Source organism: Natator depressus, chromosome 3 (assembly GCF_965152275.1).
Source record: "Natator depressus isolate rNatDep1 chromosome 3, rNatDep2.hap1, whole genome shotgun sequence".
NCBI lineage: Eukaryota > Metazoa > Chordata > Testudines > Cheloniidae > Natator > Natator depressus.
The window spans coordinates 176,916,854-176,942,324 of NC_134236.1; the positions used below are offsets into that span (position 1 = coordinate 176,916,854).

At 46.1% G+C, this 25,471-nt stretch overlaps 1 protein-coding gene across 2 annotated transcripts in view; it reads left to right on the forward strand.

Moving 5' to 3' along the window:
- Nucleotides 1–1,469: 1,469 nt before the first annotated feature.
- The window catches only part of SOCS5 (suppressor of cytokine signaling 5), a 48,439-nt gene continuing 24,437 nt past the window's right edge, over nt 1,470–25,471 (forward strand). The window contains exon 1 of one of the 2 annotated variants that reach the window (XM_074949387.1): nt 1,470–1,604. The gene's annotated coding sequence lies outside the window, so the exon portion shown is untranslated. The remainder of the gene's footprint in view (nt 1,605–25,471) is intronic. The other variant, XM_074949388.1, reaches the window with a different exon arrangement.

A 25,471-nucleotide genomic window follows, 5' to 3' on the forward strand; every position in this document is an offset into this window, starting at 1 on the left:
GGAGTCCATGTGGCTCATCTCAAGTGTCAGGGCAGTGTGGTCCAATGGTCAAAGTCCATATAATCCCCCTCACAAGCAAGGTACTGTGGCCTAGCAGCCGGAGTTCATATAATCACCCCTCACTGGTGGGGTAGTGTGGCCTAGCGGCCAGAGTCTGTATGATTCCCGTGCTGAGCCACCCCCACGACCCGGTGTTGGCTGGAGCCACCAGGGTCCCTTTTCTACTGGGAGTTCTGGTCAAAAACCGGACACCTGGTCACCCTACCAGAGTGCCCTCCTACTCCCTGAACCCCTCATCCCTGGCCCCACCACAGAGCCAGCACCCCCAGCAGGAGCCCTCCCCCCTCCTGCACCCAAACTCCCTCCCAGAGCCCGCACCCCCTCCTGCACCTCAACCCCCTCCCCCATCCTGGACCCCCCTTCCACACCCTGAACCCCTAATTTCTGGCCCCACCTTGAAGCCCACACCCCCAGCCAGAGACCGCAGCTCCTCCTGTACCCCAACTCTCTACCCCATCCCGGAGTTCCCTCCCCACACTCCCATCCCCTTGGCCCCACCCCCCAGCCCGGAGCCCCCTCCTGCACCCAAACCCCTCATTCCCAGCCCCACTCCAAAGCCTGCATCACTAGCCGGAGCCCTCATCCCCTCCCGCACCCCAACCCGCTGCCCCAGCCCGCAGCCCCTTCCCACACTTTGAACCCCTTGCCCCATCCCCCTCCTGCACTCAAATCCCTCATCCCCGGCCACACTCCAGAGCCTGCATCCCCTCCCGTACCCCAGCGGCCTGTCCCAGCCCTGTGAAAATGAGCAAGTGAGTGAGGGTGGGGGAGAGCGAGCAAAGGAAGGGGGGATGGAATGAGTGGGAGGAGCAGCTCAGAGAAGAGGCGGAGCCCCAGGGCAGAGGGTGGGGCAAGGGTGTTCAGTTTTCTGCCATCAGAAAGTTGGCAACCAGATCAGGGCACCTGTACCAGATGCAATGGTTATTTTAGTCTCCAGGCTGTGCTGGACACTGCCGGCGGTTTCCCAAGGCATAAGGTTGGCCAGGCCTCTCCTGTCAGCTGGAGGCCAGGGAAGGCCCTTGATGCCCTTTACTAAAGATTACTTCCTACCAGGCCCAGAACCAGGCCATAGAACATTCCAGCTAACGGTTTCCTCATTTAATTTTACCCCCACGTGATCAATCCCTTTGGCCGGATTTATTGCCCGAATCCAAAATGGCCGCTAACGAGACCACTTCAGGACTGGGCAATCTGCCTGAATCCAAGATGGCAGTCAACGGAGGGTCGCTAGAGCGGTTCTAGCGGGGCCAGTACGAACGCAGCGCTCCTATAGGCTGGATGTGGCCCCACCTCGATGCCTGTACTGTTCCTATTGGTCCTATGAAGGTATAGGTCCTCTGTGATTGGTTGTCTCCTTGTCACTCCCCCATCCTTCTCCGCCCCTGGGCCCGGGGAGCTATTTTCCATTCGGTGGGGGTTCTGGCTGGGGCTGCGCCGTCCTTGCGAGGCAGCGGGAGCCGGGTGGGCCCGGGAGCAGATGATGCTGGGGCCCCGGGAGGAGCCGGGACGGGGCTGAGATGCGTCGGCCCCGCCGCAGCTGAACGGTAGGAGTCTCCCGGCTGGGGCTCGGGCTCCCCCGCCTGAGGAGCGGGGCACTGGGGGGCCTGCTCCGCTCCCGGCCGCAGAGAGGCGACCCGCCCCCCGCGGGCTCGCTCGCCTCGGCCTGTCGGAGGCCCGCTCCCCGCAAGGGGAGGCGGGGAGCAACCGCGGCGGCCGTCTCCCTTCCGCCCGCCATCAGCGAAAGCCGAGGGGAGCGGGGTGGGGGAAGGATGGGGGCAAAGGGGCTGGAGGGGAGCGTGGGGTCAAGCTCCACTTCCAGGTACAGTGCCCAGCCCCGTCCGTGCGCGGAGGGGTTACTGCAGGGCGAGCAGATCCGGGGGTGCCCTTAGAGCCCGGCGCTGATGGGAAGGGTACCTGGCTTGCAGCGCCTGCTGGAGGAAGAGGGGCCTGCTGGAAAATTTTATAGTTTAGAGAGTGGCCACTCTTGCAGAGGTGGGGAAACTCGGAATTGACACTTCCACCGAAAAGTCAGAGCAGATCTTCTCCTGTCTTTAACTTTCAAATTAACCCACAAACTAAGTCAGACAAGAATCATATACAGTATGTCAAATTTTAAATGTCTAGGTAGAAAGGGAAAATTGAGTTGCTAATACCATATAGTTAGATTTAGCATAATTCAGAGGCTAATACAGGTTATTGATGGTATTTTAGAATTTTTATATACGTCTGTATGTAATATATACACATATATTAGCTTTGCAAAATTGTGTCTCAGATGTTTACTATCTACTTGTGCGAATGGTTATAATGGGGAAAAAAGATGGTTTACTTGCCCCAGGCATGTGGATGAGAGAAATTTTGAAAAGCTGATTTATGGGTGCATTATTATGAATACTTCCTTGGAATTAAAGAGGTAATGCATAGCTCTGTGTCTGCTGTCACAAGCTTTTGTAATTTAATACTTGCACTGACCCACAATAGCTTGCTCCTATGGTGTACATTTGTATCTGCGATGTCCATGTTTATTTCAGGGTTTTGTGTTTCATCTGATCATTTATATATATTCATACCATGTAACAGTCAAGGTGTGGGCAGTTTCATCCCATCATTCACTTAACTGCAGAAGGCTGCTCTTTTCATCTGCTCATTGAATTTTTTAATATGATATGTAGCCTTTGAAGGAAATTGTAAACCTATAGATTAAATAACTGTTTTAATGGTAGATGATTTGAATGGAAAGTAACTTATTTAATAGTAATCTTGTATTTATGTAACTTCATTTTAAATATTAATAAATAAGACCTTGAAAAATTGCACAGATGGCTTGGTCTTGTTTTAAGTTGATCCATGGAAGCCAGAAGAATGGTGAGCTAGGGATGTGCTCTGAATAGTGAAAAGAGAAGTGGAAAAACCTGCGAGCTTTTTCATGACTTTTGAATGTAATACATAAGGCTAAGAACAAAGTGCCATTTTCTACTTTTAAAGTTTATCAGAGTACTGCAAAGCCCATAAAATTTATGTTAATATCTCTACTGTTCTTGAGTTGATATTTAATCATAGTTAAAGACAGCCTTTGTTAATTTCTTCTTTAAAGTTGGCATTTTTAATTTAAACTCTACAGGACAAGTTAACTACATTTCAAGGCACTTCTGTGTATTTCTGACATTCTTCCTATAAAACCCACAGTTACATATAATACAGTTTTTTTTCACTAGATTATTGTAAATCGTACATTTCAAATGCTAACAGTTTGTGTGGTGTTTTGTTTTTGTTTTTTTAACTTCACTAATCAGATACATCTTAAGGTTGGAATTCTTTTCTTTTTATGTATTGAGAAACATTTTCCAATTTGTCTTCTGCTTTTAGGAAAGGAGTGATTCAGATGTCAGTATTTCATTGTTTATTTAAATGCTCAAAAATATACTTGGGACCCGAACCTGGAATGAAATCTGCCTGGGCACAGGAATACACTAGCATGAAACTCCTTGCAGGATGAGGTTTTTAAACCATCTCCTAAAATAACCTCAAACTTGTGTGTGTGGTGTGGGTTTTTTTTTAAATATATCAAGAGGTTTTATAATCAATACTATGGTTAACACTTTCCTTTCATATAAAATTAGTTACAGTGAAGTATAAGGACCTTGCATCAAGATATAGTACTTGATCAAGCAAAAAGAGCCTTCTGGCCTTTTTCTTTTTTTTTTTTTTTCCTGTCCCTACAATATGTTTTCACAAACCTTGCTCTAGTAACTTACAGCCATCAAAATTTCTGAGTTGAACAACTTCTTGTTAGAAGGTTACTCCTGGAGGCATTCTGCGCCTAAAAATTCTGCAAAATTCTGCAAATTTTATTGTCAAAATAACACTATATAATCATACCAGTTTCAATTCTCTTGGAAAAAGAGAGGATGCATCCGATCAAGTGAGCTGTAGCTCACGAAAGCTTATGCTCAAATAAATTTGCTAGTCTCTAAGGTGCCACAAGTACTCCTTTTCTTTTTGCGAATACAGACTAACACGGCTGCTACTCTGAAATCTGTCAGTTATCTTAGTAATTTATTTCAAAATACCAGTCAGCAAGTATGTTTGTAACCACACACACACACACACCCCCCACCGGAGTAGAGAGTTAAAGAAACCCCTATGACAACCCAGGTCCTGTTTCTCTGCCTCCTCTCACACCGAGCCCAGCGGGGGTAGGGGGACAGACACGCCTCCCGCCTCCCCCTCTCCCCCCCCCAGAGCCCATCTGTGGGGTCTTCCCAGCCCAGGCTCTCTCACTCCCTATAGGCCAGCTGTGGGCCCCCCTCCCCTCCCCTCCCCTCCCCAGCCCAGACATTCACATTCTGTACCGCCCAGGGATCTAGAGGGAGAAACAGCCTCATGATGAGTCCCAAGCTTGCATGGAGTTTCCTTTGTGCAGCTGCCTCCTTCCTTCAGGGCATGCTGGGAAATGCAGCTGCTGGGAACCCTCCAGTTTCCTCCACTTCCCCCGACCCTAGTCTGCTATTTGTGAGCTGGCCTCTGCCTGGTCCAGCGGCCCCTAGTGGCGGCCAGCGGCACTGTAGCCCATTTTGGGGTGGGGGGAGGAGGGGCGGAAATTCTGCATTGCACAGTGCTGCAGAAATCCCCCAGGAGTGGAAGGAGAAGGGAATGTCCTTTCATAAGTCAGCAGTGGGGAGGGATGTTGGGGATGTGTTGCCATACAATAGCCATATAGTAGATCATATCTACAAAATGCAATCGGTCTTCTCCAGTAGGAGAGACTCCGAAGTTCTCTCCTGAATTTGACTTCTGGCATATTCTACAGTCCACCAAGATAACTGTCTTAAAGTTTCCCTGATTAAAATTGTTTAAAGGCCCATAGAAAGAGTGAGTTCTTAAAGTGTGGCTCATCTGATCTCCTGTGACAGTGAATTGTGCAGATGAGGACTTTCCACTGAGAAATGTCCTATTCCCCTCATTTTGAGCCTGAGCTCTTCCAGCTGTAGCATCCATGTTCAAGCCAGGTTTACACTAAAAAGTTAAGTTGATCCAGTTACATTACTTAGCTGTGTGAAAAATGCACACTGCTGAGTGACATACTTAAGCAGACCTAACCCCTGGTGTAGACTGTGCTAGTGTCAGTGGAAGAATTCTTCTGTCAGCCTAATTAATGCTTCTTGGGGAGGTGGCTTTTGCTGTAGAGAGCTGTTACACTGTGGTGCTGCAGCTGTACTGCTGTAGTGTTTTAAGGGTAGATGTTACTCCTAGTGGAATTCTGCCCCTCAAAATTAAAAATTCTGCAAAATTCTGCCTATTTTTTTATGTGAAAATAATGTAGTATAATCAAGCTGATTTCAATTACTTTGGTAATTTACTTAAACTACAATACAATGGATGGTGAATTGGAGTGGGGAGCATTGGAGGAAATCACCAAACCCCTTCTAGTAATGGGAGCTAGGTTTGACCCTTTATTTCTAGTTTATTAGTCAACAAATATATGCAGCCGTATGCTCAGTGTTGCATCATAGGCAAGTGAGGAGCAACTGAGGGCTGGGGACTCAAACTCACAAATTTATACTGGCTACTGACCATCTCCAGAAAGGTCAATAGCAAATAGTTCATGGAGCACATTTTTGATAGAAAATTTCTTCAATCCAAAAATTTAGACCTGTTCTAATCATTAAAGCACCATAAGCATTACTAAGACCATACTGTCCTTTACACCGCTCTGGCAATGTAAAGGAGCCTTAACATTTTTACACCTCTTTTATACTCCTGGGGGAATTCACTAAGAACAATGGGAACAATTCACTGAGCAGGCAGGTGGCTACAGTCTCCTCCACCTGAGGGAACAGAGCCTGCCCTGTGCCTACCTCTTCAGAAACACCCCAAAGCCCTGCCCCCTCCATGCCAAGCATGCTGCAATAGTGAGCAAGAGGGACAGAGTGTGTCTCTCTTCTCATACGCATGACTGCCCAGCTCCTCCCCCTCCCCCATGGTGATTTACATTTCTACCAGCTGCTCTGGGTGCCCAAACTGACCTGCTGCACTGCCAGGAAGGGGGTACGTGACCGCTCTTGCGACTTCACTTTGCTTTCCCTTTAGAAATCATTTTTTCTGCGGGGAAGCACAGAAATCTGCATGGGCCATGAATTCTGTGTACATGCAGTGGCGCAGAATTCCCCCAGAAGTAAGATATAGCCTGAGTAAAGAGTAACAGCCTCCAGGTTAACCAGGCCCCAGGGTCCATTCAGGAGTTTATAGATAAACATCAGGACATCGAAATGAACCCAGAATTTCAGTGGTAACCTATGTGGGTCTTGACGCAATGGTGTTATGTGCTTTCTGATATCATCAAAGGCTGGAAGGTAGAGTGTTGCATGTCAATCTCTCTGTAGTTTCTGGATGCCTTCTGTGTCAGTCCAAAGCAGAGTGCAAAGAACAGATTCTGGGGTCAAACAGACTGAGCTGCTGAAATTCTGTGACTTTTGGAAAATTATACCCACAATGTTCTATTCCAGCTGGAAAACTGAATTTAAAAAAAGAGGATTTCCCTGAAAACTCCCTAGTACCTCTGAGTTTTGTTGGACAAATATATTGAAAACATGAGATATGACATCTGTGATCACAACCTTTGGAGACTTTAGTTACTAGGTATTCTAAATTCTTGCTCATCGTAGGTGCCAAAGAAATGTTGATTTGGGGACAGAAACTTAATGGATGCAATTTTACCGTGAATAGAAGTATTTATATCACTAAATGTTACAGTAATGCCCAGAGGCCCCACTCCTACTAGTCACTGTTCAGACACCTAGAAGGCCCGGCTCCTGCCCCATAGACCTTACAGTTTAGGAAACAAAGTGACATGAGCAACAACATTTAGGTTCTTTGAAAGGAAGGGTAATGGGAGTTGCATACCGTTTATCAGAATGTGGCTCAAAGTTTCAGCCATATATCTTTTGGCCAAAGTTTCTAAACAAATCTATAAAATTATCCTCAGCTTGCTCCATTATGCTTTGGTATTGCAACACATACAGTAGCAGTAGCCTCTCTGGATGAAATGACTTGACTTTCTAGAAGTTGCTGTAATATCACTTCATATAGTCAAAAGAAAAGGAGTACTTGTGGCACCTTAGAGACTAATCAATTTATTTGAGCATGCGCTTTCGTGAGCTACAGCTCACTTCATCGGATGCATACCTATTCCACTCCATATGCCTAAATGCAGTGCCTTGCATAAAGACAGGTTTCAGAGTAACAGCCGTGTTAGTCTGTATTCGCAAAAAGAAAAGGAGTACTTGTGGCACCTTAGAGACTAACCAGCTCACACATAGAAGACATTGCCCTGGGAATGGGAGAGAACTAGAGGATTCCTGGCAGCTGCAGTTCCCCGTATGCCCTAAGGGAAGGAGACAGCAATGCGCAGGAAACTATACAAGCCTGAGACCCAGCATCAGACTGTTTCTCCCTCAGGATCCCTGGGCTCTGAGGGGTAGTGGAGTGGGTATCTGGGCAAGGGGGAGCCTGTGGCTGGGCTCTGGGGGGGAGGGGCAGGTGTCTGAGCTGGGGGGGCAAAGCTGGGCTCTGTCGGGGAGGGACAGGTGTCTGGGCTGGGCTCACCCCACAGCTGGGCTGTGGGGGCAGGGGTACAGGTGTCTGGACAAGTGGGCTGGGCTCAGGGGGGAGGGGGAGTGGGTGCTGTTATCTGGGCAAGTGGGGGGGTCCAGGGGGGGTGAAGAGGTGTGGTTATCTGGGCTTGGGGGGACCCTGCAGCTGGGCTCTGGGCAGGAGGGGATTTGGGTGTGTTAGCTGGGGGCGGGGGCATGGCTAGGTTCTGGGCGTCTAGCCCCCAGGTTGGGCTCTGCAGGGGGCATGGAGGCAGAGGAACAGGAACTGGGTTGTCATAGGGGTTTCTTTAACTCTCTACTCCTGGGGGAATTTTTGTGTTTGTCTGTATTGTTACAGACATACTTGCCGACAGGTATTTTGAAATAAATTACCAAAGTAATTGAAACTGGTGTGATTATGTAGTGTTTTGACACATACAATTTGCAGACTCTTTAAAATATTGTGCGCTGAATTTTTAATTTTTTGGTGCAGAATGCCCCCCAGGAGTAAGAAATTTAAAGAGTACAGTTTGCAAAAATGACCAGAAATAAGCTTAGTTCTGTGAAGAACTTACTTTTAGTAGCCTCTGGCTAATGAAGCTTTGATTAACTGAAATATGGAATTTTGATTAACTGTCAGAAGTGACTAACACTTTAAGGGTCAGATTTTGCCACTCTTACACTGAGGAAGATTTTAACACCACAAATAGTACCATTGAAATGCAGTGTATTGAAATCAGTGAGACTTCTTGTGGTGGCAAGGCACTACTCAACATAAGGCTGGCACAAACAGGCCCTAATCAAGCATGTTTAAACATAAATACTAGGCTTTTGTTTTTCCTTAGATGTAGAAACTAGGTTTGAGTTCTCCCACCTCTCTTCAGTAGAGGGTGTGTCTATCTCTGTCTGAGACAGACAAACACTATTAACCTGCCTTGAAAACAAAATGAATTTAAAATTGGGGAAAAAACTTTGTGGATTCTGAAATCATAAACTTGGATGGATAGTTGATGCTTCATTTGCATAGCCCCCAACTTAAAGTATTGCCAACACTAAATGACAGTAGGGCTAAGAGATGTATATAAATATACACGCACACACTATTTTGGAATTCTTTTGTGAGCACTGTTGTATAAAATATTTATGTAAACAGGTTAGAAATGATCTGTTGCTTGTTTACACTTAAAATTGTGTGCTAGAATATTCATTAAGTGTACATAAACAAGTTCTCAGTATTTTCTAACTGGTCTAAATGTCTTAAATCTATTTTTGTTTTTGTGTTTGTTTTCAGAATTGCAGTAGTAGTTTAGCCTCTTGGCATATCTTGTAGTGTACAACTGTTTGCCATAGCTTCGTACACCTGATGACATTGGATACGTGACTGTTCCAGTCCCTGGAGGGTTACCTAGGGTTTCACTGTTACAGCCATCAAATGGCTACAAGCACAGCTAAGAAGAGCTGATTGGGGTGGGGGACAGGGGATTAGGAAGAAACCATTCCCCATTTACAAGTTCCTGCATAACTATCCATTGTGGGTATTTTCACCTTCCTCTGAAACACTGCTGCGTCTCACTTTTGGAAACAGGATGTAGATGACCATTAATCTGGCGAGGTATAGTTGTTGCTATGTTCCTTTAACTCAGGAGTAGTCAATAGGTGGACTGTGGGCCAAATCCAGACTGCCAGATGCTTTTGAACAGACTGCAAAGTCTTTTATTTACTTATCATTATTGCGGTGTGAAAAATGCTTCTCCAGAGTCTGGACCTTGACTGTATCTTGACCAAGAAATTTGGACCTTGACAAAAAATGACTACCCCTGCTTTAACCTGTGAATAGTCCACAGTGTTACATAGTTCATTTTTCTGAACGCATACATTCTATTTAGATTTTATGTAAGATTCATATTTTATATATCCCTAGTCAAAAGACTAGGAAAATGAGTATGAGGGTAGTTTAATGTGAATTAAAAGGAAAAGCCATAAATCTTGCTACCTCTGTCCATCATGCCCTGGTACTTAGCTACTTAACTATTTTGAAGTCTCTGAAGCTTTTGTCTGTGTCTTAGGGTACGTCTACACTACGAAATTAGGTCGAATTTATAGAAGTTGTTTTTTTAGAAATCGGTTTTATATATTCGAGTGTGTGTGTCCCCACAGAAAATGCTCTAAGTGCATTAACTCGGCGGAGTGCTTCCATAGTAACGAGGCTAGAGTTGACTTCCGGAGTGTTGCACTGTGGGTAGCTATCCCACAGTTCCAGCAGTCTCCACTGCCCATTGGAATTCTGGGTTGAGATCCCAATGCCTGATGGGGCTAAAACATTGTCGCGGGTGGTTCTGGGTACATATCGTCAGGCCTCCGTTCCCTCCCTCCGTCCGTGAAAGCAAGGGCAGACAATCGTTTCGCGCCTTTTTTCCTGAGTTACCTGTGCAGACGCCATACCACGGCAAGCATGGAGCCCGCTCAGGTAACCGTCACCGTATGTCTCCTGGGTGCTGGCAGATGTGGTACTGCATTGCTACACAGCAGCATCAACCCATTGCCTTGTGGCAGCAGACGGTACAGTAGGACTGGTAGCCGTCATCGTCATGTCCGAGGTGCTCCTGGCCACATCGGCCAGGAGCGCCTGGGCAGACGTGTGCAGGGACTAAATTTGGAGTGACTTGACCAGGTCATTCTCTTTAGTCCTGCAGTCAGCCCTATTGAACCATCTTATGGTGAGCAGGCAGGCGATACGGATTGCTAGCAGTCCTACTGTACCATCTTCTGCCAGGCAGGCAAGAGATGAGGATGGCTAGCAGTCCTACTGCACCGTCTTCTGCCGAGCAGCCGTGAGATGTGGATGGCTTGCAGTCCTTCTGCACCATCTGCTGCCAGCCAAAGATGTAAAAGATAGATGGAGTGGATCAAAACAAGAAATAGACCAGATTTGTTTTGTACTCATTTGCTTCCCCCCCTCCCCCGTCTAGGGGACTCATTCCTCTAGGTCACACTGCAGTCACTCACAGAGAAGGTGCAGCAAAGTAAATCTAGCCATATATCAATCAGAGGCCAGACCAACCTGCTTGTTCCAATAAGAACAATTACTTAGGTGCACCATTTCTTATTGGAACCCTCCATGAAGTCCTGCCTGAAATACTCCTTGATGTAAAGCCACCCCCTTGTTGATTTTAATTCCCTGTAAGCCAACCCTGTAAGCCATGTCGTCAGTCGCCCCTCCCTCCGTCAGAACAACGGCAGACAATCATTCCGCACCTTTTTTCTGTGCGGACGCCATACCAAGGCAAGCATGGAGGCCGCTCATCTCACTTTGGCAATTAGGAGCACATTAAACACCACACGCATTATCCAGCAGTATATGCAGCACCGGAACCTGGCAGAGCGATACCGGGCAAGGAGACGACGTCAGCGCGGTCACGTGAGTGATCAGGACATGGACACAGATTTCTCTGAAAGCATGGGCCCTGCCAATGCATGCATCATGGTGCTAATGGGGCAGGTTCATGCTGTGGAACGCCGATTCTGGGCTCGGGAAACAAGCACAGACTGGTGGGACCGCATAGTGTTGCAGGTCTGGGACGATTCCCGGCGGCTGCGAAACTTTCGCATGCGTAAGGGCACTTTCATGGAACTTTGTGACTTGCTTTCCCCTGCCCTGAAGCGCATGAATACCAAGATGAGAGCAGCCCTCACAGTTGAGAAGCAAGTGGCGATAGCCCTGTGGAAGCTTGCAATGCCAGACAGCTACCGGTCAGTTGGGAATCAATTTGGAGTGGGCAAATCTACTGTGGGGGCTGCTGTGATGCAAGTAGCCCACGCAATCAAAGATCTGCTGATATCAAGGGTAGTGACCCTGGGAAATGTGCAGGTCATAGTGGATGGCTTTGCTGCAATGGGATTCCCTAACTGTGGTGGGGCCATAGACGGAACCCATATCCCTATCTTGGCACCGGAGCACCAAGCCGGCGAGTACATAAACCGCAAGGGGTACTTTTCAATAGTGCTGCAAGCTCTGGTGGATCACAAGGGATGTTTCACCAACATCAACGTGGGATGGTCGGGAAAGGTACATGACGCTCGCATCTTCAGGAACTCTGGTCTGTTTCTAAAGCTGCAGGAAGGGACTTTATTCCCAGACCAGAAAATAACTGTTGGGGATGTTGAAATGCCTACAGTTATCCTTGGGGACCCAGCCTACCCCTTAATGCCATGGCTCATGAAGCCGTACACAGGCAGCCTGGACAGTAGTCAGGAGCTCTTCAACTACAGGCTGAGCAAGTGCAGAATGGTGGTAGAATGTTTACTGACTCGCTTAGACCTCAGCGAAACCAATATTCCCATTGTTATTACTGCTTGCTGTGTGCTCCACAATCTCTGTGAGAGTAAGGGGGAGACGTTTATGGCAGGGTGGGAGGTTGAGGCAAATCGCCTGGCTGCTGGTTACACGCAGCCAGACACCAGGGCAGTTAGAAGACCACAGGAGGGCGCGGTACGCATCGGAGAAGCTTTGAAAACCAGTTTCATGACTGGCCAGGCTACGGTGTGAAAGTTCTGTTTGTTTCTCCTTGATGAAACCCCCCGCCCCTTGGTTCACTCTACTTCCCTGTAAGCTAACCAACCTCCCCTCCTCCCTTCGATCACCGCTTGCAGAGGCAATAAAGTCATTGTTGCTTCACATTCATGCATTCTTTATTCATTCATCACACAAATAGGGGGATGACTACCAAGGTAGCCCAGGAGGGGTGGTGGAGGAGGGAAGGAAAATGCCACACAGCACTTTAAAAGTTTACAACTTTAAAATTTATTGAATGCCAGCCTTCTGTTTTTTGGGCAATCCTCTGTGGTGGAGTGGCTGGTTGGCTGGAGGCCCCCCCACTGCGTTCTTGGGCATCTGGGTGTGGAGGCTATGGAACTTGGGGAGGAGGGCGGTTGGTTACACAGGGGCTGTAGCGGCAGTCTGTGCTCCAGCTGCCTTTCCTGCAGCTCAACCATACGCTGGAGCATACTGGTTTGATCCTCCAGCAGCCTCAGCATTGAATCCTGCCTCCTCTCATCACGCTGCCGTCACATTTGAGCTTCAGCCCTCTCTTCAGCCCGCCACCTCTCCTCCGAGTCATTTTGTGCTTTCCTGCACTCTGACATTGTTTGCCTCCATGCATTCGTCTGTGCTCTGTCAGTGTGGGAGGACATCATGAGCTCAGAGAACATTTCATCACGAGTGCGTTGTTTTTTTTTTTGTTTTTTTTTTTTTTTTCTAATCTTCACTAGCCTCTGGGAAGGAGAAGATCCTGTGATCATTGAAACACATGCAGCTGGTGGAGGGGAAAAAAAGGGGACAGCTGTATTTAAAAAGACACATTTTATAAAACAGTGGCTACACTCTTTCAGGGTAAACCTTGCTATTAATATTACATACATAGCACATGTGCTTTCGTTACAAGGTCGCATTTTGCCTCCCCCCACCGCGTGGCTACCCCCTCAACCCTCCCCCCTCCCCGTCGCTAACATCGGGGAACATTTCTGTTCAGCCGCAGGCAAACAGCCCAGCAGGAACGGGCACCTCTGAGTGTCCCCTGAAGAAAAGCACCCTATTTCAACCAGGTGACCATGAATGATATCTCACTCTCCTGAGGATAACACAGAGAGATAAAGAACGGATGTTGTTTGAACGCCAGCAAACATACACTGCAATGCTTTGTTGTACAATGATTCCTGAGTACGTGTTACTGGCCTGGAGTGGTAAAGTGTCCTACCATGGAGGACGCAATAAGGCTGCCCTCCCCAGAAACCTTTTGCAAAGGCTTTGGGAGTACATGCAGGAGAGCCGCGAATGCCAGGGCAAATTAATCCTTTCACATGCTTGCTTTTAAACCATGTATAGTATTTTAAAAGGTACACTCACCGGAGGTCCCTTCTCCGCCTGCCAGGTCCAGGAGGCAGCCTTGGGTGGGTTCGGGGGTACTGGCTCCAGGTCCAGGGTGAGAAACAGTTCCTGGCTGTCGGGAAAACTGGCTTCTCCGCTTGCTTGCTGTGAGCTATCTACAACCACCTCCTCCTCATCATCATCCTCTTCTTCGTCCCCAAAACCTGCTTCCATGTTGCCTCCATCTCCATTGCAAGAATCAAACAACATGGCTGGGGTAGTGGTGGCTGAACCCCCTAAAATGGCATGCAGCTCATCATAGAAGCGGCATGTTTGGGGCTCTGACCCGGAGCGGCCGTTCGCCTCTCTGGTTTTCTGGTAGGCTTGCCTCAGCTCCTTAAGTTTCACGCGGCAGTGCTTCAGGTCCCTGTTATGGCCTCTGTTCTTCATGCCCTGGGAGATTTTGACAAAGGTTTTGGCATTTCGAAAACTGGAACGGAGTTCTGATAGCACGGATTCCTCTCCCCATACAGCGATCAGATTCCGTACCTCCCGTTCAGTCCATGCTGGAGCTCTTTTGCGATTCTGGGACTCCATCATGGTCACCTCTGCTGATGAGCTCTGCATGGTCACCTGCAGCTTGCCTTGTTGGCCAAACAGGAAATGAGATTCAAAAGTTCGCGGTTCTTTTCCTGTCTACCTGGCCAGTGCATCTGAGTTGAGAGTGCTGTCCAGAGCGGTCACAATAGAGCACTCTGGGATAGCTCCCGGAGGCCAATACCGTCGAATTGTGTCCACAGTACCCCAAATTCGACGCGGCAAGGCCGATTTAAGCGCTAATCCACTTGTCAGGGGTGGAGTAAGGAAATCGATTTTAAGAGCCCTTTAAGTCGAAATAAAGGGCTTCATCGTGTGGACAGGTGCAGGTTTACATCGATTTAACGCTGCTAAATTCGACCTAAAGTCCTAGTGTAGACCAGGGCTTAGTTGATGTCATGTAGCTTTCACATAAGACAGAGGGCTCTTCTGCCCTTAAAATGCTACAGTGGTGTAGCTGCACCACTATAGCGCTTCAGAGTAGATGCTGTCTTTGCCATTGGTAATTTACCTCACTGAAAGGCAGTAGCTAGTTGACTGAAGAATTCTTCTGTCAACCTTGTGCTGCCTACATGAGGATTTAGGTCAGCTTAACTATGTCACTTGGGTGTAGATTGTTTTACACCCCTGAGCAATGTAGCTGGCTCAACCTAATCTTCTAGTGTAGACCAGGCCATATGCAAATGTATTTAAGTTTTGTTCTTCCATTTAATTATTAAACTGGTGATGTTTACTGTTTGTTTTTTATATATATATGATTTTCCAGGTAGCAGAGAGAAGTATCAAATCTAGAAGTTTGTTTTTTTTTCCACTGGAAAGCTTGGAATCATTTAAGTTCATTCTCCAAAATTACTTATCAGACATACGATCAAAACAATTCTTGACACACAGCTTGGTCATAAACTCATAAAAACCTTCATTAATTGTACTAGGATTAACGACTTCATATCCAAATTGTCATAGAGTGTTATGAATAATACATGCTTCTGCTTCACCCTCCCTCCTCCCCAGTGCTATGCTTGGTGTCCTCTCTCCACAAAGGTCAGTCTCTAAAGGAAAGATGATTTTTTCTTATTTTTTATTACTTCGAATTACTATTGTACTAGTGCCTAGAGGCCTCAACTAGACCATGTGTCCTGTTTGTTGTATAGTGTAAAGTACATCCTTTCTAAATATTTTAAGTGATATTGGCATGCACTGATTGTTCTCAAAGACTAATTATCAGTGGTTCCCTGTCAAAGTGAGGCTGTAATCAAGTAGGATCCTGCACAGATCTGTTCTATGTCTGGTACTATTCCATGTTTTCATTAATGATTAGGATGGTGGAGTGGACTGCATACTTAAAACAAAACAATCAAATAAACAAAAACAACTTGCAGGTGACACCAAGCTGGGACGGGTTGCAAGCATTCTGGGGGACAGGATTAGAATTCCAGGTGCTCTGGATAAATTGGAGAATTTGTCTGAAATCAATAAAATGAAATTCAATAAAAATGTATGCAAAGCTCTTTACTTAGGAGGGAAAAATCAAATCCACAAATACAAAAGAGGGGAAATAACTGGCTAGGCGGAAAAGGTTGGAGGTTGTAGTGATTCACAAATTGAAGGAGTCAACAGTTTGATGCTGTTACACACGAGTCCTTCTGCGATTGTATGCACATCTTATGTAAGACATGGGAGGTAATTATCGCTCTCTATTTGGCACTGAGGAGGCCTCAACTGGAGTACTGTATCCAGATTTGGGCACCACACTTTGAGAAGGATGTGAAGAATTGGAGAACTCCATAGAAGAGGAGCAAAAGCAAGAGGTTTGGAAAACATGGCCTTTGAGGAGAGGCTGAAAGAATTTCGCTTATTTAATCAAGAGAGGGCTCAGGTTGGACATATTTCTTCAAATATGTGAAAGTTGTTATAAAGAGGACAGTGATCAATTGTTCTTCATGTCCACTGAAGGTAAGATAAGAGTTAATCGTCTCAGTTTGCAGCAAGGGAGATCTCGGTTGTATATTAAAAAAAAAAAATTTCTAACTATAGTAATAGTTAAGCACTAGAACAGATTACTTAGCGAGGCTGTGGAAGCCTCCTCCTGGGAGGCTTTTAAGAACAGGTTATATAAATATCTATCAGAAATGGTGCTGATATACTTAATCCTATCTTAGCATATAGACTAGAAGATGACCTCCTGAGGTTCCTCCCTGCCCTACATTTCTAGGATTCTATTAACTGGGATGCATAACTCCCATTCGGTTTGGAGGTATGTTCCTGTGGTGGTGGTAGATGTGAGGGGAAAAAGCTTGCTTAGTACAGGAAACTGAAGTGTGACACAGTGGGTGAACGTGTGTGTAATTTGGGTGGGGTTAAGTTACGGTGTTAGACGTTAATGGGAGTTTTTATAACTTTCTGCTGGCAGATCACTGTAGTATATTGACTATAAGCTTTTCAAATAAAAACAAATGGATAAAGTTTTAAGGATAGTTTTAATAGAAGCAGCATTTTGACTTGTATACCTTATCTGAAAAGGCATAATGGTAACTTCTCTAACAGTACCATGCTGCAGTATTAACTTTGAGACTAACATCATTCTCCTGTTAATCTGAAAAATTAAAAATATGAATAGTTAAAATGGCTACTCTATGTAGAATTGCATTTTAAAGCATCCAACCTTCTGGTGAGATTTAAAGTATAAATAATTGAATACTGTCCTAAAGCTATCTAATTCTGTGGCTTAGGTTATTGGGCAGGTCGCTTTAGGTTTTGAGATATATCTTGTTAAAATGTTACCTTTTGAATTTTGGTAAATGCACACTGTCCCTTCTGGAATTTACTCTTAATACTGGACAGCTGTATAAATTAATAGCGACAACTGCACATATCTTTCATCAGCTAGTGTAGGTGGTACCTGAGTGAAATGGAGAAAAAAATTATGTACACTGTGTATAAAGCTGGACACTAGTAAATTTTTTACAATACTGAAATTTTAACATTTGGGTTTTAAAGCTTAGTGACTATGCTAACGGGTAACTCATTTAACATGCAGTTTAGTTTCAGGAAATATGAAATGGCACACTAACTTCATGGTTATAAGATGATGTAGACTTTTTTTTGAAAACCTCGGTGAGAAAATGTATGTAGTGTCTTTAATAGCTGGCTAAAACTCTGTGTAGCTTTACATATTCCTGTTAGTTTCAGGGTGGATAAAAATGGATAACTTTTTAAAAATCAGATTTTTTTTGTTTTAAATTATAACTTCTTTTAAAAAATAAACCTTTTATAAAATGAAATCTGAATTTAATATAAAATACATTAAGGCCTAAACTTATTGTAATCTCTTAAAACCTTTAAATAAACAATGTGCTGAATCCATAAGCCTCTAGCAAACTTTTTAAGTTAACATTAAACGTTGCTTTTCTGAATAAAGAAAGATTCCTCCCCCCCCAGCCCACTCCGAGTCTAATTTTTGAGATCAAGTTTTATAAATGTGGCACAATAGTTCAGCCTAAGTATCTTTGGGTATGTATAATCTAGAAATGCTGCAGCTTTCTTCCACCGCTGTAATAAATCCACCTCTCCTCGAGGTAGTGGCTAGATTGATGGACAAATTCTTCCATTGAACTAGTAGTGTCTACACCTGGGCTTAGGTTGGCTTAATTTACGTCTGGGGGAATTCTGTGCCACTGCACATGCAGATTTCTTTGCTTCCCTGCAGAAAAATGACTTTCTGAGGGGGAAGTAAAGGGAAGCCACAAGAGCGGTCATGTGACCCTCCCTCCCCAGCAGTATGTTTCGGGTGCACAGGGCAGCCGGCAGAGAGGTAAATCACTGTGGGGCAGGGGACTGGGGAAGACCCGGTTGGTGGCTCCTACCCTGGGCTGGGCTCGGGAAGATAGGATGACTTCTTCGTCTGCATGGCATCCGGGGCCGGGTCAGACCCACCCCCAGATTTCTCCCCCAGCTGTAGGAAGCTCTGAAAACTCCTTCCCCCCCCCTCCCCCCCGTGCCCCATGCTTCCTGCACCCATCATTCTCAGATGCAGGTGGAGGGATCACTGTAAAGGCAGCTGTTCCCACATCTGCCCAACCCCCTTGCATCCAGACCCTCTCATACCCAGACCCTCCTGCTGAGCCTCACCACCCCTGCACCCATACCCCACCCCGAGTCCCACTTCCCCTGCACCACCCTAATGAGTCAGCTGCACCCGGATCCTCACCCCACTGAGCCCCAGCCAGCTGCACCTGGATCCTCACTCCACTGAGCCCCATGCTCCTAGCATCTGGACCCCCCACTTAGCTCCCGACACCCAGACCCCCCCCGCTGAGCCCAGCCACCTTCACCTGGACCCTCCCGCAGAGTCCCATTACTGGTGCACCCAAAAAAACCCAACAAGTCCCTGTGCGTCCAGATTCCCCACTGAGCTGCGTGCACCCAGATTGCCCCACCTGGAACCCTCTCACACCACACCTGGATTCCCCCCCCCCACACACACACACACACTAAGCCCCTCCACACTTGGATCCTGCCTTGCTGGTGTACCTGGCATGGAGGGGCAGGGCCCTGGGGTGTTTCTGGGGCAGGCCTGGTCCTTGCGCTGTATCAGGGTTGGATGCAGCCTCGTAGCTGAGTCTGTGTCGTGGGTGGGAGCTGCACAGTGATCTCCCACCGCTGTGCAGCCAATGGCCTGTGCTCCCCAATGGCATGCTGGAGCCTCCACGTTTATTTGACAAATAAAATTTGCAGAATTTTAAAATGTGTGCAGAATTTTTATTTTTCGGTGCAGAATGCCCTCAGGAGTACTTAGTTAGGTTGCACGAAATGTGTAATTTTTCACAGTCCTGGGCTGTGAAGTTCAGCCAACCTAACTTTGTATAGTGTAGATCAGCCCTTAAGAGACTGTCTCATTTTTAAGAGACTTAGGCCAGGTCTTCACTACAAAGTAAGGTTCATATAAGCTGCCTGGCATTGAGCTAGTTGTGCGTGTGTCTAGGCTTAAAATTTGTCCCCCACCAATGTAAGTGCCCTGATACGGTGATGCAGTAACACCATCTTCCCGAATGGCATTGAACCATGCTTGATGTAGTGCAAGGGTAGACACTGTTACCTATAAAAGTGGCAAAGAGTCCTGTGGCACTTTATAGACTAACAGACTTATTGGAGCATAAACTTTCGTGGGTGAATACCCACTTCATCGGATGCATGAGACGTTACCTATGTTGACCCTAACAGTACTTCAGCAGATGTCCCACAATGCCTGACCCTGACTGCTCTGGTCATTAAATTGTGAACTTGACTGCCCAGGGGTCACGAAGACCAGAAGTGTGCCTTTTAGAGCCCTGCAAATTTTTGAAATGCCATTTCCTGATTGTTCAGCTTGGTTAGCACTCCTAACAGCTTTCCATTGTTATGTGCAACTGCCCAGCTGACCATGCTGGCTATATGTTCCAGATGTGCTCTGGCTCAGAGTAAAGATGAGATGTTGGATCTCCTGGGCCTGAGGATAGAAGAGGCTGTGCAAACACAGCTATGGACCAGCTGTAGAAGTACAGACATCTGTGAGCAGATTGCACGGGGGCTGCCGGAGAAGAGGTATGACAGTGATGAGCGGCAGCGTCACATGAAAGCGAAGGAACTGTGGCAGGCATAGTAGCAGACTAGGGAGGCCGACAGTCAATCCTGTGTCAAGCCACAGACCTGCTGCTTTTATGAATAGCAGCATGCCATACTTAGGGACTGCACCACCACCCTCAGACCACTAAGAATACCTCTGAGGAGCCCAAGAGACAGACCACTAGTGTGAACAGTAAGGTCGAGGAGGATGGGGGACATGTGCCCATGGGTCCAGCTATGCTGCGAGCCAGAATCTGTTTGAGACTCCACTGCAGTCCAGTCAGTCAAGCACAAGCAAGCCCAGTGCAGGGGAAGGAACCCCGGGTAAGTGTAAATATATTTCCCATTACAATGATGTACTGATTTTACCCCCAACATAGCAGGATGCAGTTATTGTCTTTTCATTAATTTACTCTCTAGATTAGAAGAGGTAGAGAAACTACCTCTTTGTGTATATCTGCTTTTCATTCACCTGTAGAGTTAGGCAGGGATGGACACGTGGAGCAGTTTATGTACCTAGGAATGTCCCTTGAATCCCCTTCTGAGAGCCTGATGAAACATTCATGGAGGTACTCTGCAATTCTTTCTTAAAGGTCATTGGGGCTGGCAGCCTTATTTTTTTTCCTTCACAGTAGGACAATTTCCCATGTCCGTCTGTGGTAACTTTGGCAGGCACCATTGCAGAAAACAGGCGAGTGGCATATGGGCCCAGGCAGATTCAGAACACCAGCAGCAGCTATGCTCTCTGGGCTTTTTTTACCGTCAGAAGTGAGATATTGGCTAAAATCATCACTGCCTGTGGAAAATGGTGCCAGTATTCAGTGCCATTGCCCTACATTCATAGCTTTACACAACCAAGCAATTCCCTTCTCATTTCCCTTGCCTCTGGTGGGCCATACTCATCTGCAGGCATCTTTCCTTCTGGTGTCCCTGTACAGGAGGTCTGGGGTGAACTCTGCACACAGGAATGTGACCGTACACATCTGAAAGTTCTATAGCCACTTCTCATCCCAAACTTGCTTTACGATGTGATCCCACCAGTCAGTGCTCGTATCTCAGGCCCAGACATGGTGCTCCACCATCTGCAGGTGCTCTGTGAGCTCCACCAACTACCTTGAATTGGCTTGTGCTATGTCCCACAGCAATAGGTCCTACACAAAATCATTGTGTTCTCTGCTAATGCAGTTCTGCAGATACCAGAGGCTCGAATGCCGCGTGCTTGCAATGCTTATGACAGTAATGCAGAAATGTGCTGGTTCCACGCTTCTGCTAGAGATAATGGACAGTGGGGTGGAGGGGCTGCATGGGTTTGTGGGATTTTTTTAAAAAGATGCAGAAATTATCGGATACAGATGACACGGGATGGAGAAAGTTGCATGCTGGGAATTTCACACCTTGATCTGTCACTCCTCCATGATTTGTTTCTGCCCCACCATGTATTGCCACAAGTTCCCAAAAGACAGTGCACTGGACAGTGGTGAGTTGCTTGCAGGGATAACCCTACCTGCACGGATAATTCTATCACACTGTGCATCAACACAAGCACTCCTGGTGAGTGTGCATCCTGCCGATGCAAGGAGCAAAGTGTGCACGAGCAATATTCTAAATGTGCCTGCCAAAGTTTGTAGTTTACACATGGCCTTAGGCAAACAGGAACTCAAGTTCCAGCTTTTGCTTAGGCATATTTGAAAACTTTCCTTGGCTGATCATAAATAATCAGTTTAATTCACTGACTACTGTTAATCCCTCTGTTTAATACGTCTTTTAATTTTAAATGTGAAACGTGTTTTGATAAGTGTCCAAAACATTTGGGTTTTTTTGTTTTTAATAAAAATATATTTTATATGCTATTTTGTTTTTTGTTTAAATTCCAGTTATCATAATGCAGCTTGACACAAGTCCTGGCTAAAAAGTTAATTATTTAGTAAATAAGCAATATATTCTTGACCACTTTCTAACATACTGAAAATGTACAACTAAGAAACTGAAAATATTAACCTGTATAATTGCTTCAATAAATGTATATAGTTATAGCGTACCCCCTTAAGTAGCAAAAAGATGTACCAATCTAGTGGAAGGGCTCTGTTTAGTTGTAACTCAACCTGTTTTAGGCTTTATATTAGCCATTGAGAATGCAGCTTTCTTTAGAAAATAACTAAAATGCAAATGGACAAGTGGATTAAAATGGATTTAGATCTAGGCTGTTCATTGATTTAAATCATCTTAACTTTTAAATCAATCCACCCTGCTTAGTGTATACAGTTGAAACTCTACTAAAGAGTTCTCAAAATATCATCTTTTTTTCAAAAAGACTGAATCATTTGGTTTATCTGCAGTCAAGGGACTCCTCTGGATCCCCAGCTGCTCCAGAATTCCTAAGTAATGGTAGTCTCTGCTTTTCTGCCAGTACTTTTACCTAGCTTTTGTCAATAAACTGGTCCAGCCCATAGCTTGAATAACTGCAAAGTATTTTATTTTTGGGTCGACTTTTAAAAGTCCACTCTGAGGCTTCTGCTAGCTAAGAATAGGGGAGCTGTAAACTTAGCTTTAGAGGCCACATGAAACATCTATGTATATAAACACACACACAATATGTATGATACTCTAGCTAGAGATGGTGTCGGAAGCTGAGAATAAGTGACAGGGAATGGATCATTTGATGATTACCTGTTCGTTCCCTCTGGGACACTTGGCATTGACGACTGTCAGAAGACAGGATACTGGGCTAAATGGAGCTTTAGTCTGACCCAGTATGGTCATTCTTATGTACCAATGTGTATGTTGTTCAAGTTATTCTTAATCAATACAGCCATGTATGGTCTGGTCCTGGCTTTTCTTCAGTCTGTTACCTCAGTCTGTACTACTTTGCTGTTGATATTCCCTTGATTTGAATTTTTGGGATTGCATGATAGCTGGTGAAGGATCACCAATTCTGGAATTTGCTTTTCTTGTTGGGCTGCTAGAGTAAGAACTTCGATCTTTCACCATGCCTTGAAGCTCATCACTGTTTTGGTTTTTTTTAAGAGAGCTTCTTACTCTTTTTGAAGTTGAATGGAGAAGAGCTGTCAGATATAACAGCAATACTACCTACTATTGCAGGCAGTGTCGTCTTATAACTGATGGTTTTAATTATTTGTTTTATCTTTGGAAATGCACCCAGAGACTGCAATATGTGCATATTTATAAATTCTCAAATATTTTGAGGTTAAGTACACAGGACAGGTTATATTTTATAAAAAAATTGTATTTTTTTTTCAGTTCAGAGCTGAGCAAGTGAAGAAGCGAATGGCAAGCATGAGACTGTGTGGCCTTAACGGGTGGACAAGGATGGACAGACCCCCAGTAGGGATCTATTTCCAGTGAAACTGAGTCTGAGGGGGTTCTGTCCCTGGTAGATAGGGACTTGTATTCAGCAAGATTGACAGAGATAGTGGTTAATCAGTGTCAAGCCAAAAGATCTGACCAGGCAGCCCCCTTGGATATTCCTCAGGAGTCAGCTGCATGTTATTCTGTTGCTGGCCAGACTAAGACTACAGGTTTCATAATCTCTCATAAAATTGGTGAGGGGGTCCTGTAGAGGTACAGACAGTATCTCCTGTGGAATATTTTGTAGGACCTTGTACACCAGTTTCTACTCCTCCACTTTTGGGAGAGGGGCTTATGGAGGATGACTTATCTGATGGACTTTGAGTCACCAGGACTACTGTAAGGCACTTGCCCTCCCCCCATTTGAGCTCCTTGGATGAATGTGTGGCTCCAGTAACAAACGAACAATAGGTACAGTCTCTTCATGATGATGTGACTAATAGGTAGCCTGACCTCACATTTGTATGTGCGCCTAAAATGTATTCTGTATTGTCCCTTGTGATGGAGTGCACCCCTGAATTCACACCCTGTACACTATTGTAATAAATTTTGTACAAAGCACACCTTGTGTGGTATAATTTGAAAACTCATAACTTGCTGATCAGTACTATCATGGTAAAATGCATGTAGCAGCATTGTGTAAAGTTATTAACAGAAGCTGAAATCATGACTGAAGTGTGTTTCCCAGTAAACCTGGGGAGTGGCTTAAACCAGTTTCTCAAAGACAAAGGACAAGTTGATGCCCCAGCCAGGTGTCAACAAAGCTGATGGGCCATTACCTCTCAAATAGCCATTCTTTAGCAAGAAAGGGAGCAAGGACAAAAATCTACATCTTAGCAAATAAACAGCATGAGGTCTCCTTCCTCCACCATACCCTGTATCTCTTGGTTTTCGGTTGGACGTGGTTTTTCAAAGAGGAACTGCAACAATAAACCAGGGGACAAACACCCCAAGAGACCCACTATCTCCTTGCCCATCTCATTCTCCACACCTGAGAAGACAAAGGAAACAGCCATTGGACTCTGGTGGGTGGGTCCTGACCTGAAAGTTTAGTTAGTAATGCTGTTGGAAGCATGTGGTGAGAAACTTAGCTTTGAATCCAATATAGTTTGTTAAGACAGGCACCAGAAAGCATTTTTATCTGTATTTTCTTGTAACCATTTCTGATTTTTATGCCTAATTGCTTATAGTCACTTAAAATCTCAATCTTTGTAGTTAATAAACTTGTTTGATCTAATCTGGTGTGTTTAAGTTAATGTCTGGTTAACTCTATTTGGGGTAACAAGCTGGAGCAGGGGTGGCCAAACTGTGGCTCGTGAGTCACATGCAGCTCTTTTACAGTTAAAGTGCGGCTCCAAAAGCCCCTTCCCCCCGACAGTCTGGTAGGCTAAGAATTGGGGAGCTCGGAGCTCCTGCCCTGCAGCGGGGTGGTGGGGCTAGGGGCTTCAGTCGTCTTTGGCAGGTGCCTGCTGAGAGTGGGGGGTGCACAATTTAATGGTCCGCCTCACCCCCCCCCCCCACAGTTTGAGTCACACACATCCAGACACACTCCCCTCGCCTTTCCCTCAATGGCCCCTCCCTTCAGCTCCCAGGTATTAGCTCTGCGTGGAGAGGCAGTGGCAAACAGCTGGGAGCTGCAGGGAGGGGCTTCTGCTTTAGTTCCTTGGGGAGAGGCAGCGGCAAAAGCAGTGGCTCTCCCTGCAGCTCCCAGCTGTTTGCTGCTGCCTCCATCCAAGAGGCAGCTCCAGCTCTCTGGCTTCAACAGCTTTCGTGCAGAGAGGAAGCCCGGTGGCACCATGTGTCACCAGCAAGCCCTGGAAAAAATCTGGGGGAGAATGAGACCCCATGTGTCTCCTTCATTCATTCCCTCTGTGGGGAGGTAGGTCTCAGAGCTTCAGCCCTGTGGGAAGTGCCTGACAGGGCTTCAGCCCCGTAGGGTGTGTGCGCCAGGGCTCAGGGCTTCAGCAGGAGTGGGACAGGCACCTCCCTGCAGGGCTGAACCCCCGAGACCCCCTCCCTGCAGGGCTGAACCCTGAGCCCAGGCAGGTGCCTCCCGGAGGGCTGAAGTCCGGCAGTCATGCCCCAGCTCTTGAAGTTCTGAAGATTTGTTGTATGCAGCTCAGAGGGTCAGTAAATTTGGCCACATCTGAGCTAAAGTATATCATTCCCTTAAAGGAATAACTGACTTGATATATTTGAACTCTCCCCTCATACATTTTTGAGGGGAAGCCTGGGGCTGGGAGTGTTTTGGGGTCACCCTGCAGTATAACCAGGGCTGGTAAGAGCCAGAGAGTAACCCAAGTCTGGCTGGCAGGCTGCAGTTACTCAGACTTACATGCTGGAAGGCTGTCTGTAAGCATCCCAGGAGGGAGCTAGTACCAGCAAGGTATTG